This window comes from Triticum dicoccoides, chromosome 7A (genome assembly GCF_002162155.2).
Source record: "Triticum dicoccoides isolate Atlit2015 ecotype Zavitan chromosome 7A, WEW_v2.0, whole genome shotgun sequence".
NCBI lineage: Eukaryota > Viridiplantae > Streptophyta > Magnoliopsida > Poales > Poaceae > Triticum > Triticum dicoccoides.
In genome coordinates, this window is record NC_041392.1 from 216,409,648 (window position 1) to 216,430,152 (window position 20,505).

Sequence of the window (20,505 nt, forward strand, 5' to 3'; positions counted from 1 at the left end):
TCCTCCAGCACCGCCGGGACCACCTCCAGCCTCCTGCTGCTAGCAGCTCTGCTTAGCACGCTTCGCTATGAAGCGTTACTCCACCGTTTTCCAGGCCATCCCTCCACCCCTCCACACCTCCTGTTCTTCTCCACCGACTGCCAAACCACACCGCTCTAGAACCAGTTGACCCTCGTACACCTCTCCGTCTGTGACTCTACTCCCGCGTCTTCCCATCTCCGGCTCGTTGCTGTCCGGGGCCTTGCCGTCGTCCACCACCTTGGATGCGCTCAATGCGGCGTGGTCAACGTGGTCAATGAACGACACCATCGGAAGTAGACTGTGCATGGAGAGGCTGACAGCTGGGTCCACGGCCGCACACAAGGAAATGCCTCCTTATTATGCGCAAAATAATGATTCCTCCACCTGACATCTGGGGCCCACCGGAAGGGCCTCTGTATTTCGCGAAAATAACGTGCCCCCCGCTGACATGTCAGACCCACAAGCTATCTTCGCATGCAAGGAAGTGCCTCCTTATTACGCACACGAAAATGAATATTCCCCCTGACAGCTGGAACCCAGCATAGTGGGAGGCTGACTTGTGGGCCTACCAAGTTGACGGGGACGGAGGGCTTTGTCAACTTAGTCAATATGAACGATTCTAGCTCCTGTTACCGTACGATGTTCATCCAATGGCCGTAGTGCTTCTTCAACCTCTGGTCTTCCTGCTCCAGCCGCCCAAACCAACGTGGTCATGCCGTGTGCTCCTGCCTCCCGTGGCCGGCTATGATGCCGTGGAGGCCTCACCGCCCCCTACTACTCCCATCGCCCCCTACTACTCCCACTGCTGGCCAGGCCATCCCTCTACTCACCCACACCCCCTATTATTCTGCGGCGACAGCAGCCTCACACCGCAGCCGAACCAGTGAACCCTCGTACTCCTCTTCGCGTGGGCATCCACTGCTGCGTCTTCCCCGGCTCCAAGTCATCCCCTTCCTAGTCCTCGCCATCGTCCACCGCCATGGTGCTCTCGGCGTGGCGTCGTCAATGTGGTCAAGGAACGACTTCCATCGGACGTGGACTGTACGTGGAGAGGCTGACAGCTGGGTCCACGGCCGCAGCAAGGAAGTGCCTCCTTATTACGCGCAAAATAATGATTCCTCCACCTGACAGCGGGGACCCACCGAACGGGCCACCGTATTTCGCGAAAAAAACGTTCCCCACTGACTGCTGGGACCCACCAGCTACATCTTCACACGCAAGGAAGTGCGTCCGGGCAAAAAAACGATTTGCCCCCTGACTGCTGGGACCCACCAGCTACATCTTCGCACGCAAGGAAGTGCGTCTGGGCAAAAAAATGATTCGCCCCCCTGACTGCTGGGACCCACCAGCTACATCTTCGCACGCAAGGAAGTTCCTGATAGTCGGGACCCACCTGGTCGAAGCGTACGTAGCGTTGTCATTCTGGTCGCGAACGTGTACGTACATATATACTAGTGGATGTAGAGGCGCGCACATGTCGTAGTAGATGCGCGTACGTGTCGTAGTAGAGGCGCGCACGTAGCATGTACACGTATGTACAGCGGCCAGGGTGCAAGAAAGAAAATACGGCCACGTATGTGTACATACGGGCGGGGTCTCGAACGCCAACTCGCGCATACGTACGGCCAGGGCTCGTGTACATGGCTGGGTCGGAACGGAGAAACAGCGTCGTCGTCGTGTTCATGGCGAGGCAACGGAATGCGTCGTGTTCATGGGGAGGCAACGGAATGCGTCGTGTTCATCGGGAGGCAACGGAACGCGTGGGAGCCAACCGGCTGGGTCGGAACGGAATGCGTGGTCGTGTTCATCGGGAGGGATTGGACAGAACAGGCGATGGAAACGAGGCCTGGCGTACCGCACAACGGAGGAAACATACCTCCTACGTTCGGAACAGGGTCATGTTGATCGGGAGGGGTCTGGCGTACCGCAAAACGGAGGAAACGGACCTCCTACGATTGAAACGGGGGTCCTGTTCATCAGGAGGGGTGTGGTGTACCGCAAAACGGACGAAACGGACCTCCTACGGTCGAAACGGGGGTCCTGTTGATTGGGAGGGGTGTGGCATACCGCAAAACGGACGAAACGGACTTGTGTTGGAGCGCTACGGTCGAAACGGGGGTCCTGTTCATCGGGAGGGGTGTGGCGTACCACAAAACGGGACTCCACGGGATACTGTTCATCTCCACCGTTGACCTCCTCCAGCCTCCACGGGCTACCATCGACCTCCTCCAGCCTCCACGGGCACCTGTTCATCCAGCCTCCACCGCACGCTACTCCATCGGCTACTGTTCAACCACCCCTCCACGGGCACCCCTCCACTACTGTTCATCCAGCCCTCCACACCATGGGGTCCTGTTCAACCACCCCTCCACGGGCACCCCTCCATCGTCTACTGTTCATCCAGCCCTCCACCACACCACGGGGTCCTGTTCATCCAGAGGCAACGCCACCGCTCACTGTTCATCCAACCCCCCTTGCAACGCTCACTGTTCATCCCAGAGGCAGCATCAATCGGCTTCAGTTAGCAGCAGTAGCGAAGGAATCGCTCGATCGGGTTCAGTTAACAGCCATCGATCGATCGCTCGGGTTCAGTAACGCGTAGCCTACAGTGCAATCACTCGGGTTCAGTTAGAGCCCAACGCCTCGCTCGACTTCAGTTAGAGCCAACGCCTCGCACACACGCGCGTACGTGTACGAGAGAAACGCGCATCGCTCGGCCCCCGACCTCCCACCGTAACCGGGAACTCCCCGAAATTTCCCTCCTCCTCGCTTCTACCACGGTTTTTTCCGTCATGGACGGCCCAAAGAATGTCATTCAATTGCGTCTCCGGCCCGCCCAGGACGAAAAGCCCATTTTCTGTCATGATTTTTTGTCATAGAAGTAGGAGCCCACCACATCTATGATGATACCGGGTTTTGTCACAATTATCGTCATAGAAGTGTCATATGTATGATAGAAAAAAAATTGTTCGGCCCAAAATGTCACGGATGTGTCTTTTTTTTGTAGTGTGTACTCGTCCTCTCTGAGGCACACTGGGAGTACATGAAAGAAGCAAAGATGTGCACGCACGCCACGCACGCACTCATTCCCTCGCACGCACACACGGGTACACGGGGGGACGCATTTTTGTACGAAGATCCACCCCATGTGATAATTTGACGCGTGTAAAGTCCTTCACTTCACAGATGGTCAATTAATATAGCGCATGCAAATTGAGTGGATGTGAGGGAGGAAGAAAGACATTACTACTCCACTGCATGCATGCGAGTAGTTAAATCATGGGTTGCTACTTCCATTGGTCTCCTTCATATTTTGTGCCAATTTTCGACCATATTTTTAAGTAACGTAATATTTATGCATGTCATAAAAAGTGGCACAAAAAAGGGGGCCAATAAACCAGGACGCAGGCAACATGATCAATTTTTGCCAGGGCTACTGTTGGTGGCCTTTGTATTTAAATATGGACGTAGTGGAGTAGTACTATATTTATCTTAGCCTCGTAGGCCTCTCCCAGTGCCTAGGCTCGCCTCCCCGCCTCGCCCACCGGATCCCACCATGGAGAATTCTGCCATGGATGATCCCTTAGATCACAGGATCTCGCGGGCTGCCCTCTCGCTGCGGCCCGCAGCACTGCCGCCTTTCAGCGAAACCCACATGTGTTTAAGAGGGAATCCATTGCCCTAGAATCACAGATCGGTGGCGCCGGAGGACATGCCAGGGCTGCATTTCAGGTGGTGGGCAGCAAGGGCGAATCGGATCGAGGAAGTGTCGCATCGATTGGAGAGAAATTCCAAGGAGCTGCGCCTGGCGCAGCACAAGGCAGAGGCGCAAGTCGATCTCAGGGGAGATGTTGAGGGATGTCAGCATATGGCAACGTCGCGTTGATTTCGAGCTAGAGCTAATGGCAAGATCATATTCATGGAGTCGACTGCGGAGGAAAGAACGTGCATGCCTGCACAATGGCATGAGCAGCCGGTGCAAATGTTCAAGTGGGCGGTAGGAGAAGCCAAATCCCAGGACCAGTTGCGGCGGCGCCGCTGGGCATGCATCGTAGGAGAGGTGAGCTGCCCTCCTTCCCTACCAGCGATGCAGTGACCTAGCCGGTTGCTGCTGTAGTGAACTTGCAACGCCATGTCGGTTTGCAACCTTGACAATCACTCCATCTATATGTATTGTATTCCTGTGAAAATACTTGGTCGTTTGGAAAAAGATGGTAATTGATTTATCACTGGTTTTTGAATGCTTCGTCGTGACAATCAACCGAAGCCACAACCAGAAGTCTCAATCGCGTAATACTTTACGGTCGGTCGCACCAACAGACGGTCAGTCGGACCCGCGTCTCACCGAAGGGACACGCATCGGCTTGGTCTGACATGTGTGACCAGTTACATCACTGACTTGTGCGACCGCATTTGAGCAGTGTAGTACTCCCTCTATCTCAGTTTACAAGTTTTGCATGTGTACCTAGGTCATTAATTTGACCAACTTAATAAGACGCATACATTACGAAAAATATATCATTGCAAACTTCAAATATTTTTTAACGATGTATTTTTATGTTAAACAATTTATTTTATATAAGTTAAATTGATGACCTAGATACACGTGCAAACCTTGTAAACTGAGATGGAGGGAGTACTTGAAATTTATGTTCCACTAAACCTATTGGGAGCCGTTTCGGGCCTCGAAACCAAAACCATCAATTAATCTTTACCTTGTTCCCATCACATTCCAAAGTACTAGTGCTACAATTAAGTGCAAGCCTGCTCACACCTACTAGTACGTACCAAACCTGAACGTGCTCCCGCTATGCTGGTTTTAGTACTAGTGCTAGTACTTAGGTTATAAAAAGGGGAACTACCTAACCAAAAATTACTCTACCTTCCTCCTCATAAGTCCTTCTTCGTTCGTCCTTGCCATGGCCGGTGTGCAGAGCTCTAGGTCGAGAACTACTCGTAACAAGGGAGCAGCAACCAAGGCCGCGGAAAAAAAGAGAGGGCTCGCTGCCTCGCAGAGACCTCGAAAGATCTCTTACGGGCAGGCGATGGCTCCCAGGAGCGCCCTAGCCGTGGAGGCGAACATGCCGAGCTGGCGGTGCTGGAGTCGTTATCCCTCGATGGCATGCCCGATCAGCTCAATAAGCAGAAGGAGTTCATCCATGGCTTGGTGGAGCTGCTGAAGGAGAGCCTCGATGACATGCTCGCTGAGCTCAATGAGTAGGGGGAGTTAACCGCCGGCTTGGTGACGCTGCTGAAAAAGAGCATTGCCTCGGAGAAGAAGGCGACCGGCGAAATCCTGCAACTTCAGGAGGACAAGGCGAAGCTCTACCATGAGCTTGACCTGCTGAAGGAGGAGAACGTCGTCTGGAAGAAGCTGCATGAGAAGAATGGTTCCTCGATGAAGATGCTGCAGGCCCTCGTTATGGAACAGAAGGAGGAGTTGGCAAAGGTCTGCATCGAGCACCCGGTTGCTGTCAAGGTACGTAATGCGGCCGTGGAACAGATGATGAAGGCTCGCATCGAGAAATCCCGCGTCGTGGACAGAATTAAGAAGATGGCGGAGGAGACGCGGAAGGAGATGGAGGTCGTGGAGGCGATGAAGAAGCAGTTACGACTCCGCGGCCGGCAACCCTTCATGTAGTAGAGAGCAGTGCCCCAGACTTGTGTGTGCGTCTTCCTTATTTTTAGGGGTGATAATCTTCCTTCTTTTGCTCCTGTGTTTCTTCTTTTGCTTCGGGTGTTTCGCCACACGTGTCACGTTCTCTCCGAGGCATGAATAGAACAATGCTAACAATGAGATGACTAGCAAATTAGATCATTTTTTATCACCATATGGCACTGGGCTGCCGTGTTTCATGCTCCTTCGTCGTACTCCAGTGGAAAACTTGAGTATATCGCATGGTTCTTTGCTCCTCCTCGGGTCGTCGGCACATTTATACGAGCAGTCAAATCACAAGGCCCCGCCTTCCAGCAGTAATGAGCCGTCAAATCACAAAGGCCCTTGCCTCTCGTGAAACCAACCAAGCTAGACTGCCCCGCCCTCTAGCCTTTTTAAAAGTTTATACTTTTGTACAGTAGTAGTATCAATCGATTGCGCCATGGAGCACAACTAACAAGATGAAATTAAAGAAAAAAGGTGGTACATAGCGCTCATCGCCAAATTATGCATATAGTACTATTTAAAAAAGCTAGTATGTGCTTAAATGGGGTGCTAAATTCCATTAAAGAAATTAGCATACCTATTTAATTATTGGGTTCTTATTATTTATGCCACTAGTTGTGTATCACTACTCAATTTTGGCATTATAAGTTAGAACTACTCAAAAATGCCATCGATTCGTGAGATGCCTGCTCAAAATGCAATTAGATATCTCAAAAATGCCACCATTAAGTTAGATGTTTGCTCAAAAATGCCATTAGACATTGTTATTTTCACGTCAAACCCGTTGACCATTTTATATGACAAAAATAAGCTGATTCTCACAATGATAAGTGTGGCCCCGCTTGTCAGGAGTAACCAAGCGAATAATTTTACAGGAAAATAAAACGTTGTTGGGATCAAGCAGGCCCCACACTTTATTTTACTGTAGTGAGATAGAGGGAGAGCTGGCATGTTGGTCCATCGGTATTTATGTCATTATAACATGGCAAAAGAGATTTGAGTCACAATAATGGTGTCCAGCACAACACACCCCTCAAATAAAACTAAGCACCCTGGAATTCTTTGACAAAACTAAGCACCCTGAAATTCTTTGACAACTAAACTGCTGGCTATATGATGTTGGCCATATATATTGTACGTATATAATGTGAAGAAACGAGTGCTAGTACTATACCAACTAAAAGATGAACTGTAATAAATACTGGTATGTACATACTGAAGAGTTAAAGTGACGAGAAGGAACATAACATAGTTCTGCTGGGGGCTCAGCACAACACACCCTTCAAATAAAACTAAGCACATCTGAAATTAAACTAAGCAACTAATCCGGTAGACACTGCATTAGAACCACCATGAGCAACGACACTACCACCTTACTCGGACTCCTTGTCCACGTGCTCGACTTCATCCTTGTCCCTCTTCCTCTTGGACCGATACTTCTTTGCTTGAACCGCACACTTGGCTCTTGCTCTTCATCCAACCCTTGTAGATATTGAAACAAAGGTAGGCACCCATTGTAGCATAGTGGATGTGGTCTATATCTAGTACATTCCACTGCCATGTAGGATGAAACTTGGGTGGAGGTTTCTTCAGTTTACCCTACACAGGATGAACCATGGCTCATGCCAGCGTCAGCATTGAAGGCTAATCACGGGAGGGCACCAGCCCATTCTTCTGGAGGTCGAAGGGCTTGCCTACAACAAGGCCTATCCGACCCAGGACTCTTATGTCGGTCGTAAAGTCTACAATAACGAATTTGACTAGGTATCCCGCGAGGAACTTCTTAAATTCCTCGCACTCAATGTTGGCATGGCATATGTGATAGACCAAGAACAAGTTATGCACACAAACCTGGATCACGGCGGGCTTCATGTTCTCTTCCTTCTTTAGATTCTTCTCTTCGCCCAGGGTTATGGTGTACTCAACATCTATCCCAGCGACCCACTCATTATTTGATTTTTCGAACATGCGTCTGAAGCGAGCAAGGCATCCTTTCACCGTCGCGGAAGAACGGGTGTAGATGACATTGAACTCATCACCAGTGATGGTTCTAACGTTGTACTCACCGCCGATCATGGAGATTTGGGACGCCATGGATTTGGGAGGAGGGTTAGGATTAGTGAAACTATTGTAATGTGAAAGGACGGGACTACTAGGAGCGAACTGTCGTAATGTTAAAGGACGTCCGGGGACGAGTAGGAGTGAATTGCCAACGGTTTTTCGATTGTAAAAATGCTTAGTGGAGCGTGCGAATAGCAAGGTAGTGGCTTGCCTGGTGGATAAATGGATTCATGCACAGTACTATGGGGGCCCAATTAGATGTCATGTCTACTTGACGCCCAATTAAATGGCTTTCGATGTCATGTCAAGCATCTGGAAAATTACAGGTGATACGAAGCTTTCCATTCTCCCATGATACGGGCTTCCGAGAGCCCTTGGATCTGAGATCGGACGGTTGCATGGCGTGATTCTATACCTATTGGTGAATATCCTATCCTAGAGGGTTATTTTGCAAAATTTCAGTAACTTAGCATGCAACCATTCGATCTCAGATCCAAGGGCTGCCAGCAGCCCGTATCATGGTCGCGCCTACCACGACCGTCGCCTCGCTCACGCGGTCGCGCCCTTGGAGATTTAACACGATACGTTAGGCTATCTGATGTTGGCATGTCATACATAGTCATCACTTAGTCACTCATGCAACAAGGATAGCTATAAGGTTGACCATAAGAGTATTTTTTACTTCTCTCTATCTCTTTCTTTGTAGTATTTATTGCATTTGCCAAGGAGTGACCTCTTCCAATAAAATGGTGCTTAGATGAGGTGCTAAGGGCATTAAATGGCTTAGCAACTCAAGTCCCTAATGCATAGGTGCTTAGTTTTTTGTTGCTAAGTTTGCTTCATTTAATTAGCTATAGACTCAAAATTGTCTTTTCACCTAGGTACACGCACTTAGCATCGTTTCTTCCTGGGGTCACCAAACTAGTCTCTCTCTTCTTAATGAACTTGCCACATCAGAGTTTATGCCTATGTGGCAGGCTTAGCACATGTACGAGCAAGTACAATAGTGGGCTATAAGCCCGCTTACATGGCATTTTTGCATATGTGGAGGAAAGAGGCAAGGAAGAAGTGGAGGAGTGGGCTCTCATGCAAGAGCCAGCCTCTACATGGTGGAGCATTGGGAGAGGCACTTGTATACCATGGAGGTGGTTAGGACTCGGGAGACTCACACTGGTCGTAGCGCCACAGTTAGAATGATAATGGCAAGTCAAATCATGGGGCCCCACCTATCCAACAGTAACTCACTATCAAATCACACAACCCTACGTTTGCAGCAGCCTACTCCCTCATCTTCACGTGTTTGTGTCGAACCGACTAGGCGGAACTGCCCCACCTACCATGCGGGAAAAGCCCCGCCCTTGACTTTTAAATAGTATAGTATAATAATTTTGTATCCATGGATTGCGCCATGGAGCAAAACCTCAAGAAAACGGCGGTACACATGTATGGAGTATACAACACACCTGTCACGTTCGCGTCGCACCACAGACGGTCGGTCGGTCTGGCACGCCGCTCTCCAAATGGAATGTGCATCATATTGCGTTTGCACACACATGTGGGACCGCAATTGAGAACCGACCATAGGCACACTCCCCGGCCCCGCAAGTCGGGTGAGTTAATAGAAGAGAGAGACAATCGATAGTACTAGAGAAGTGTTCTACAGACGTTGGTGCATGGACGATCCCTGCATGACATGGAAGATCAGTTCGTCCATGCATGTGACCAGATTCCAGCAGACACGGCTGGCTTTGCTATCGTCTACATATCGTGCAGGTTGTGTTGTACAGGGCTGTAGTTCTGACGAGAAATCTAAAAAAAGGTTTATTTTCATCTCACAAAATTAGGTGTCATGTGCTTCGGATCACTGCGAGGGTTAAATAGCGACAACTAAGTTCCTCCAAGGTGCTGGTCATTAGGGGCACATGCACGAAGACTACTCGGCTGCCATCTAGGTCAAGCTGGCTATGTTTATTAGGACATATATCGATGGACCCCTTTTCTACGAGTTTATATTTAATTTGAGCTTTGGTCCTCGTCTAGTTTGTCCGTCGGGGTTCATGTTGTCTCCTTGGGGCAGTGAGGTTATGGTTTCTTGCCATGTGGCATTTTTTCGTGTTATATGTTATAATCCGGTGCTTCAAATCAAAATGACGACAACTGCGCCTCCGGGGCACGTTCATGAAGACTTCTCGACAGTCATTGACGAGGTCAAGCCGGCTCTTGTAGACAAAAGAAAACTACTCCACTATATAGGCAGGATCCTCCGCGCTTAACTGCTAGTGTTGCTCTCTTCACGCTGTCTTGTCCTCTCCAGATCTAAACACGTCAGCGGTGGCCACACTCTCTCTCTCTCTCTCTCTCTCTGCTCACCGCTGGTCACAGATCCAGTCGGATCCTCTCCACTAGGGAAGGTGAGAAGGTGCAACGTTCACATGGTCGTCCTTGGCGACAGCTCTTACCCACTGTCGGGGCGTCCCGATTAGCGTGCCTTGTCGTTCTCTCCCAAGCATCACTGGCTAGGGAGGGCCTCCGACCCCTTCTTCCTCACTGTCGTAGTGTGGGCAGATCCGGCCTCCCGCCTGCCACCTAGCGACATCCTGGTGACCATTGGGTATAACTTCCTTCGAAACCGGCCTTGCTCTAGTTCCTGAGCTCCTGACATCGCTGCATTTGTATCTTTTACTATATCATAGGCCCTCTTGTAGATAGGATCGATCGGCTGTTCGAAAGCCACCTAAATTTTTACTGTTAAGAGGTAAAACTAGTTGATGCACTTGAATCTAGTACTACTTGGTTCAAACAAGGAAGAAAGGGGGTGGGGGTGGGGGAAGATTTGTTACCTGAATCTAGGACTTGGTCGAAAGAGGAAATAATGGGGGCGGAAAGTAGCAGAGACTGGTTATCCAACTGGTCTCTTGGTCTAATAGGGAAATAAAGGGAAACGCAGTACAAACTCAATATAAACCCGATCTATTGGTTAAAAAGGAAAGAAAGTGGGGACTGGGGGACAAGTCAACAGAGTATGTCCAACACTAGATTTGCTAGCCTCACACAGTATAAGGTGGCTATACCAAACAAAATGGGACCAACCCAGATATCATGTTCTGATGTTTGTTGCCCCGAGCCACTCTTATGTAATGCCACTAGTAAAATATAGCAGTCGCACTGTTAAAAGTAAGGACACGTTAAACCAATGTTATTTTCAATGTAATGCCTCCAGTAATATGAATCAATGGCACTTTTTTCATCTCCTGCTAAATTTCCCATTAATATAAGTTGCTTCTTTTCATTAGAAATGCAACTGTCCTGGTCTGCCTATTCTCATGTGCCCAAATACCAACTCTGTAGTAGCTGTTAATGTAATGTTGCTGGTAAAATGGAGCAATGACACCATTAAAGTAATGCCATATTTAACGGTTGTCATAGTTAATCCTAATGCCCACATTAATATCTAGCAATGCTGCTGCTTTAGAAATTGCTACTGTCCTTGTAGGATTGCCATTCAGATAAGGAAGATGCTTCTTTTCATTTGATGTATGTTTCATCACTTGTTAGTCACCCTCCTTTCCACCTTCTTTTGTGCAAACACAGATATACATTTCACGCTTGATCTTAGTTGAACTGCACAAATGATATCCAAATTATAGTTGAACATTCCAGGAGCTTCATGCTACCTCTTGAGCACTGCGTTGGTTTTCCCTTGAAGAGGAAAGGGTGATGCAGCAAAGTAGCGTAAGTATTTCCCTCAGTTTTTGAGAACTAAGGTATCAATCTAGTATGAGGCTACGCGCGAGTCCCTCGCACCTACACAAAACAAATAAATCCTCGCAACCAACACGACAAGGGGTTGTCAATCCCTACACGGTCACTTACGAGAGTGAGATCTGATAGATATGATAAGAAAATATTTTTGGTATTTTTATGATAAAGATGCAAAGTAAAATAAAAGGAAATGAAAATAACTAAGTGTTGGAAGATTAATATGATGCAAGATAGACCCGAGGGCCATAGGTTTCACTAGTGGCTTCTCTCAAGAGCATAAGTATTTTACGGTGGGTGAACAAATTACTGTTGAGCAATTGACAGAATTGAGCATAGTTATGAGAATATCTAGGTATGATCATGTATATAGGCATCACGTCCGAGACAAGTAGACAGACTCCTGCCTGCATCTACTACTATTACTCCACGCATCGACCGCTATCCAGCATGCATCTAGAGTATTAAGTTCATAAGAACAGAGTAACGCCTTAAGCAAGATGACATGATGTAGAGGGATAAATTCATGCAATATGATAAAAATCCCATCTTGTTATCCTCGATGGCAACAATACAATACGTGCCTTGTTGCCCCTACTGTCACTAGGAAAGGACACCACAAGATTGAACCCAAAGCTAAGCACTTCTTCCATTGAAAGAAAGATAAATCTAGTAGGCCAAACCAAACTGATAATTCGAAGAGACTTGCAAAGATAACCAATCATACATAAAAGAATTCAAAGAAGATTCAAATATTGTTCATAGATAAACTTGATCATAAACCCACAATTCATCGGTCTCAACAAACACACCGCAAAAGAAGATTACATCTAATAGATCTCCACAAGAGAGGGGGAGAACTTTGTATTGAGATCCAAAAAGAGAGAAGAAGCCATCTAGCTAATAACTATGGACCCGAAGGTCTGAGGTAAACTACTCACACTTCATTGGAAAGGTTATGGTGTTGATGTAGAAGCCCTCCATGATCGATGCCCCCTCCGGCAGAGCTCCGGAACAGGCCCCAAGATGGGATCTCGTGGATACAGAAAGTTACGGCGGTGGAATTAGGGTTTTTGCTCCATTTCTGATCATTTGGGGGTACATATGTATATAGGAAGGAGTGCGTCGGTGGAGCAATAGGGGGCCCATGAGGATGGAGGGCGCGCCTGGGGGGGTAGGCGCGCCCCCCTACCTTGTGGCTTCCCTGTTGGTTGCTTGACGTAGGGTCCAACTCTCCTGGATCATGTTCGTTCCAAAAATCACGTTCCCAAAGGTTTCATTCCATTTGGCTCCGTTTGATATTCTTTTTATGCGAAACTCTGAAATAGGCAAAAAAACAGCAATTCTGGGTCGGGCCTCCGGTTAATAGGTTAGTCCCAAAAATAATATAAAAGTGAATAATAAATCCCAATAATGTCCAAAACATAAGATAATCTAGCATGGAGCAATCAAAAATTATAGATAAGTTGGAGACGTATCACTTCACAACCAACCTTTATGTTGCTCAATTTTATTGCAACTAATGAAGAAGAAGCTCTGTGGGATTCGTTTTCTGATGGACATGGAACCGGGGCTGGAGCCCTTTTCTTATAAAAATGAAGAAGAAGCTGCTAGCTCATGGGACATTGCTTCATTTTAGTTGAACTGCACCAAAAGGTCCAATGAATTGAATCATCCATGTTGGTGACTGGTGTCATCCCTTCTATGATGGCGTTGACTGCAGATATGGTTCCCATCATGAGGTATGTTCCTTTTTGGTCCGACTGTTTGCCAAAGATTCTGCATGTTGAGTCTGCTCTTGTGCTACTGTTTTGGCACTGCCATGATAAAGCAGTAATGTTAGTATTTTGCACCTTAATCTAGTGGCACTATTAATTTGAGGCAATGGTATCTCACCGAACCCCTAGCACACCAAGCACAAGAACACCTCAATCTCGGGAGGCTGTTCTTCCCCTTGTACTGTTCTTCATCATCCCAAGAGGCAATCCACCACCACCACACTAGAGTAGGGTATTACACCACAACGGTGGCCCGAACCAGTATAAACCTTGTGTATTTGTGTTGCGAGTGCGTCGAGTTCGTCCGCAAGACTTTAGCGAGCTAGGGCACAGATCAGTAGGAGGGAAAGAACTTCGTGCGCACCCTAGAGTTCGAACCTTAAGGGTTTGCCGGAACACGTGATCTGACAGCCCTGGCCTCGCGCGCACCGATAGCGTCCTCCACTTGGGCGACTTGGTGCTCCCTCGTCTCCAACCGCTCAAGCTCAAGGCTGCGCTCCATGGCTTCCAACGCCAGCGCTTCCTCGCACTTCAGGATCTCTTCCTCCTCGGTAAGCGTCTCCTTCATCGATGCTAGGGCAGCCTTGCGCGCCTCCACTTGCTGCTCCAAGGAGGCGCTCCAGGCTTGGAGCTCCCACGCGTGTTTCTCTGCGATCAAACGGTGACGATCAGCTTCACAGGCTTCTTCCAAGGCTCGAGCGCAGGCCTCACGCGAGGTTGCAAGAGACGCCTCGGCCTTCGCATTATCAAGCTCGCGCTGGTGGCGCCTGAGGTTGATGGCCACCTTCAGTTTATGCCACTCCTCCATCAGTCGAAGACACTTGGCCTCGAGGCGCGCGTCTACATCCATGAGTTCTCCGCAAGCCGGCTCATCATGCCCATCGCCTCCAGAAAGAGCTCGTGGCGGACAACACTCCATTCGTGCGCAAACTTGAGCAAGTGGCCGATTCCGTCCTCCACAAAGGGGGTCACTGACGGGATCCGAAGCGGCTCGCCCCCTTTCTGCAGGGGGCTCGGGGCTGGCGCCCCCTCCCCCGGTCGACGACTGGGCTTTGGCGGGAGCCCGGTTGAGTTCAGGCTCGCTACTTGAAGAAGAAACCAAGACCGAAGCCATACAGCCGCCGTCAACAACCGGAGGAGAAGCCCTTGGCACGCTCGTCGCACCCCCGGCGAGGCCACGCAGAAGAGACGGCCGGAGCACGGGCTCGAAGCGCCCAGCTAGCGTGTCTACCTCTCCGGCCGACCTTGCACCGGGGGCGGCATGCTGGCTTAGGACGCTCAAGGATAGCAGGAGATTCGAGGCAGGAGGAGGTTGCTTCCCAGGAGGCTTCACGACCTTAGCAGAAGGGATCCTGAAGAGCCACCGTCAGGAAGGGAAGCAGCACTTGAGGAATTACAAAGATAAGGTACTTACTCATCTATGGTGATGTACTTCCTCTGTTTCAACGGCCGAAGGCGCCACTGCTGCAGCTTGGGGACCCCTTCCTTTTGCGGGGCACATTGAAGTCTACACAGAGCCGGCCGAAGCGTTGGACATGGCGACAAACGCAGGGCGTGGCTGGTGAAGTGCTCAAGGAGGCGACCTCAGGAGCGCCAAGCTGGGGAGAGCCATCGGGTTCTGCCTCACGATGACCTACTGAGGCCTCGGGAGCTTCGTCCTCAGGAGCAGCGGATTGCGTAGCCCCCTCAACTGCCACCCAGAGCAAGAGTCATGGGCTCCCGGAGATGGCGCCTCAGGAGCCACGGGCGGCGTCGACATCTCGGCACCCGCGCCTCCGGCCTCCAGTGGTGCTTGCCCCCCTGCATCCACTCTTGGGGCAAGTTCAGCACCGGCGACAAGGAGGGGAACCATGGTGACGGGGTTCTCGCGGGATCCCTGAAGGACGATCGGACGCAGGCCCCATTCGCTAAAAGGGGCCATCTGCCCCGCGAACTCCACCCTTTTTGAGCAGCAATACAAGAGACAACCCTCCAGTGGCATATCGGCTGGCGAGGGGTCGCCCGCCAAGACCTCGAGCACCGTTCTCCATGCCTCGAGTGGAAGCCCTGACTCCTGAAGCCTCATGTGATCCTGGCTGACAGACAGGGCCCACATCGGCTGGGAATGGCGCTGGAGTGGGGCGACGCGGCGTCGGAGGAACTCCATCACCACGGGCGCAGTCAAGCCAAGATCTTTCAGCCTCTTCAACCGGAGCCAGACGAAGGCGAGGTGGGGGCTTGCAAGCTTCTCGTGATCCCAGTAGGAGCTGGGGACGGCGGGCACCGACGGAGGCAAGAGCAAAGGGATTAGCACTACGACATCCACATACATCCACCGCGTCCGGAACCCGCTCGCAGACGGCGGGAGTTCAAAGTCAATCCCCGAGCCGACTGTCGCCGCCACGGCCTGGAAGCTCAGGCACCCCGAGCATTGCCAGGGGTTGGTCAGGTGCAGCGAGAAGAAATGGCACAGAAGGGCCACGGAGGGGGCGATGCCCACCATGGCCTCGTAGACAAAGGCAAAGACGGCAAGAAGAGCGATAGATTGGGGATCTAGGTGCAGCATATGAATCTGATAATGGGAAAGCACGGTGTTGAAGAAGGCAGAGAAGGGAGGGACCAGGCCGGCCCACAGGGCGTCGATGAAGAATTGGACCTTGGTGGCTGTTCTATCGACAGAAGCTCGGGACGCAGGCCAGGCCACCATCCCTCCCCATTCGTTGAAGCTGGTGGCGAGCGCAGGACGGGCCTTGTCCATGGCCTCCCGATTGAGCACCCATGATCGGCCAACGGCGGGCTCGACGGCCAGAGGCGGGCTAGCTGAGGATAGGGGCTTCTTCCCTTTCTCCGTTCAGTTTGGCGCCATGGTGATGGAGAGGACTGAACTCAGGTCGGATTGGGAGAGGAAGCTGAGGTTCGAAGAAGTGGAGGAGTTTTTTTTATGGAAAGACAGTAGGAGAGGCTCCTACTGTTTGTATATATTTTCTATCTTTGTAAAGAGTTACATGTGAGTTACATAGTTGTTACAAGATGGTGTCCTACCATCACCCCCCACCCCGGGGGGTTATGGTGGAGCACTATATAGGTAGTCACTACTCAAGGAACAAGGAGGTAGTTAGGCTAGTGAGTTACAAAAGTAGTTACAATAGACTTCTGAGCCTCTTTCACCCTATATTGGAGGAGGTCAAAATCTCCCTTGAAACATTTCAACCAAGATGCAGTACTAGGGTTGATCCCTCTAAAGTGTTTGTTATTGCGTTCCTTCCACAAGCTCCAAGCTGCCGTGAGGAAAATTTCCATGAAGAGAGGTCTACGCCCAGCCTCATGGATTTGCGCAATCAGATCAAGTCTGGAATCAAACTTCAGCCACGCAATATCAATCTTCTCCCAGCAAGCTTTACTGAACGGGCAGGTGAAGATCATGTGGTCCACTGTTTCTTTAATATGTCGCCCACAGAGAAGGCAGTCAAACACCTCACCAATGTTGTAATGACGACGCTTTAGCATGTTCCTTGTGTTTAGTTGATCAAGCAGAAGCAACCATCTGAAGACTTTGATTTTCATGGTGCTTTTGGATCGCCACAGCAGCCTGAATGTTGGGTGCTTTGGGGCAAGTCTGAAACAGAATTTGTAGTAGTCTGCAGCTTTGAACTCCGTTTTCCCCCAAGCATAGTGCCAGACGTCAGTGGAGGTCGTGGAGGGGTGCAGATGAGTGGTCAGGGGCTGCATATCACGAACATCTAGAAGGGCTTCAGGAGAGAGGGGCAGATGAAAGAGTTCATGCAGTGACGTGCTCTCCAAGAAATCCTTGACGGATGCATCTTCATGCAAGGCAAATGAAAAGGCACAAGGGTGTGACGTCTCTAAAGTGTTGTTTAGCCAAAGATCTTTCCATATGAGAGTAGTTGTCCCATTAACCACCTGGACACATGAGATCCCGCGGTATTGAGGTGTAAGTTTGAGCACGTCACGCCACCAGAACGAGCCCACCGCGTCTAAAGCATGAGGAATTTTTCCTATATAGTAGGTGTCCCACAAAAGTTGCACCCATGGTACATCTTTCTTGTTATAGAATTTGTGCAAGAACTTCATGAACAAAGCTTCATTCTAGAGTTTCAGATAAATCACTCCCAAGCCTCCTTTTTTTTGCTTGCAGACCATGTCCCACGCAGCTAGTGAGTTGCATTTCTCTCCTTGCTCAGTCTTCTTATTCCAAAGGCAGCGGCGACGGATCTTATCCAACATCTCAATGACTTGGCGGTGTATCTTCAGTGTGCACATGGCATAAATAAGCAAGGAGGTGACGGTCGCATTAAGCCAGGAAAGCTTTCCTCCATACAACATCATGGAGATCGTGGCAGTGAGGCGTCATTCGGCATTGCATACAAGTGGCATGAGGTCTTGTACAGTGGGTTTCGAGGTACCCATGGGAAGTCCAAGATATGTAAAAGGCATGGTGCCAACCGAACAACCAAAGATGTTAGCGAGCTCAGTGGTTGAAGCATCGTCAAGATTTATAGGGATAAGAGTGGACTTGTTGAAGTTGATCTTGAGACCAATGGACAGTGCATAGTCCGAGAGAATCTGCTTGATAATTTCAGCCTGATGTGGGCAGGCAGGGAGGGCAAGGATGGTGTCGTCAGCGTACTGGATGACCGGATATTCAGATTGACCAGGGCAAGGAAAAGGCAGCTCAATCCTCCCCTGCCTAAACGCATTGTTGATGGCAGCCTGAAGGAGATTAGCTGCGAGGACAAAGAGCAGGGGGAAAGAGGATCACCCTGGTGTACCCCACTCTTACAATGAAATTGGAGGCCCGGTACACCATTGAGCAGAACGGAAGATCGTCCAGTAGAAAAAATACAATGGATCCAGTTGAGCCATTTGTCAGTAAATCCCATATGATGCATGATGTTGATCATAGGTTCATGGCCAATAGTGTCAAATGCTTTCGCAAAGTCCAATTTGAGTAAGATGATTTTTCTTTTTGATGCATGACATTGATCGATATATTGGAAGGCCCAAGCCAGGCAATCCTGAATGGTCCGGCCTTTGAGAAAACCGTATTGGTTACGGTGGACCAGATTCAAGATGATCTTTTGTAGTCGATTGGCCAAAAGCAACAATTTAGTAACGTTATCGGTCTATAGTCATTGACTGACTCCGGCAATCGAACCTTCGGGATCAGAGTGATCAGGCCATCATTGATGCTTGTTATGTCAAGATCACTAGTGTGGAATTGGGAGCATAGAGCATAAAAGTCAGACTTGATCAAAGGCCAGCAAGACTTGAGGAATGCTCCACTAAACCCGTCTGGGCCAGGTGCACGGTCAGAAGGCATCTCTTTAACCACTGCACCGATCTCTTCATGTGTGAATGGTTCTGTTAGATGATCTAGATCGTTGGTGTGTTGTATTAGCGAAGGTAGATCAAATTTCATCTTAGTAGGTGACATAGAACCCAGGCGATTTTTGTAAGTCTGAAAGATTAGAGCCTCTTTTCTAGTGTGATCCTCCACTTGGTTACCCTCATTATCCAGAAAGCAAGCAATGTTGTTATTACGGTAGCATTCCGTGGCCACGGCCTGAAAAAACTTCGTGTTTTCATCACCGAATTTAATCCAACGGATTGTGCAACGCTTCTTCCAGTAGAGTTTCTGATATTGTAAAAGCCTCAGAATATGTTTTTTGAGGATGTTGCGGAAGTTGTTTTCGGGGATGGTAAGGGATCTTTTGTCTTCCATTTCATCAAGATGGGCCAAAGTTTTGTTACAATTGCCAATGGTGATCGTCAAACGAGAAATGCTTTTGCTCCAAATCTTGAGGGCATGTCTGAGCCTTTTGAATTTAGCACAAAGGACAGTTGCTGCATTAGACGATTGCACCGGTTTGTTCCAAGAGGCATGTACAACATCCATGAGTCCAGGGTGCAAAAGCCAATACGACTCGAACCTGAAAACCGTACTACGTGGTATGCTGGTTTCAATTGAGACAACACAGGGTATGTGGTCAGAGACAGGCTTACCGAGCGGCTTAACAAATGTTTTGGGGTAGACATTGGTCCAATGTAGGGACGTGAAAAACCAATCTAACTGCTCGAGTAAAGGATCAAGTTGCATATTACTCCACGTATAAGCTCGGCCTTTGATTGGAAGCTCAAGAAGGTTTTGCGCGCAGATAATAGCATTGAAGGTGAACATGTCAAGAGTACTACCGCCAGGTTTATTACGATTATTAGGTGCGTGAATATAGTTGAAATCACCCAGCAAAAGCCAATCCTGTGAGGGTGGTATGTCTAACTCATATAGCCAATTTGTGTATGTGATACGGTCATCCCCAGTACATGGCCCATAAATATTAGCTAGCGTCCAATTTTGCTAAGACTGCGTGCTGGTAAAACTGACGACTAGCGCAAAATGATCCGAGAACAAAACTGAGCCCATAAACATCGAGCTCTTCCAGATTGTAATAATACCACCAGAGGCGCCACGAGAAGGCACGAAAGCAAAACGATCAAATTGTCGGGGACAGCAGGATTTGATGAAAGCAAGAGCAAACGGGGTTTTTTTGGTTTCTTGTAAACAAATGATCGTGCAACCACTAGTAAGGATAGCATTATGAAGCGTTGCCTGCTTAGGTTCAGAGTTAAGACCGCGAATATTCCATGAGAGGACATTCCAAGAGCGCAAAAGAGACATAGTATCACGGGTAAATTAAGCAGAAGTGGGAGTACCACTGCCTCCAGCAGCTTCAACGTCAGGAGCAGATGCATCATCCCCACACACCACACTAGTCGGCACCACCAAGAGGGCTTCTTCAGTTAATTCTGCAGCTAGAATGGCACACCTGTTGATGTCGATGTCTTGCAGTGTAGCAATGGGAGTTGGGGGAGGGATGTCACCAGGAACCTGCTCAGTGTTGGTGGAGGAAGAGGAACCCATCTCAGGTACAATACTTGGCTTAACCTTGGAAGTGGCAGTGTGGTTATCAATGGGCATGTTGACTTTGAAACCATTGTATCTGTTAGACCTGGTGTTGCGACGAACTTCAACAGTGGAAATTGGTGCCACGGCAGTTTTGGAGCGACGGCCACGGGTCACCAAAGGTCTAGACGGTATCTCAATGTTGACAGTGGCAAGACCCAGACCATCATGTGGGAGTTCTGTCGGGTGTGAGGCTGAGGGACCAGGATCCAGAGTGCATGGCCCAAGAGTTGTGTTTGTCGTTAGTTGGGTGACAGGCAGAA